This window comes from Propithecus coquereli, unplaced genomic scaffold, assembly GCF_000956105.1.
Source record: "Propithecus coquereli isolate 6110/MARCELLA unplaced genomic scaffold, Pcoq_1.0 Scaffold49, whole genome shotgun sequence".
In the NCBI taxonomy this organism is placed as follows: Eukaryota; Metazoa; Chordata; class Mammalia; order Primates; family Indriidae; genus Propithecus; species Propithecus coquereli.
Genome location: NW_012150729.1, coordinates 7,636,536 through 7,637,237, shown reverse-complemented (window position 1 = coordinate 7,637,237; position 702 = coordinate 7,636,536). Strand labels below are relative to the sequence as shown.

The 702-nt window shown below is 29.8% G+C and overlaps 1 protein-coding gene across 1 annotated transcript in view; it reads left to right on the top strand.

Moving 5' to 3' along the window:
- Positions 1-702, top strand: part of SCN1A (sodium channel, voltage gated, type I alpha subunit) — a 179,325-nt gene that overhangs the window by 167,162 nt on the left and 11,461 nt on the right. The window lies entirely within an intron of this gene.

The window sequence follows — 702 nt, the reverse complement described above, 5'->3', positions numbered from 1 at the left end:
CTGGACACCCCTGGACACAAAAACAAAACACAAACAGGTGTTGTCTTACAATAAATGACCCTTCAGCACCATTATTTAAGTCTATTTTATCTTAAATATTAATTTTTTTCACTACTGAGTCTCTAACAAAAACATTCATAATTGTTTTAAATACAAAATATGGTAGCTCTAAACATTTTCATTTGATTTTGTTTTTAGCTGCAGCAGTATCATAAAAAAGCCATGAAGAGTCAGATTATTTGAAAAACAGTAAAAAATTCTGCTCTGTTTTGGCCACCAAAAACTTAGCTTTAAAAAAAAAATCAATATAATTTCTTCCCTTGTGATTCTACAGAATCTTTAGGGTAGAAATCTATTTCTGTTCACTAGGGTTATATTTTTAGTTGTTTAGCCAGGAAACTAAGCAAACAAACCCACACTGGTCAAAACACTCTTGGAGCTCTTTCAAAGGTATCTATACTATGATTACTTTACAAATTCTTCCAACCTTTTTATTGGAAATTTTAATTTCTCTTCTGAACATTTCTGACCTACTCTGAATGTCTATGCAATTAAAAAAGGGATTTAAATAATCTGGCAAGAATGATTTCTTTAAATATTATAGTAAACACATTATGATATTTCCTTGGGCATTTATTCTAATTCTTCACTAGTAACCACACTTGTAAGTATCACTCAAGTATATCACTTCATCCATAAAAT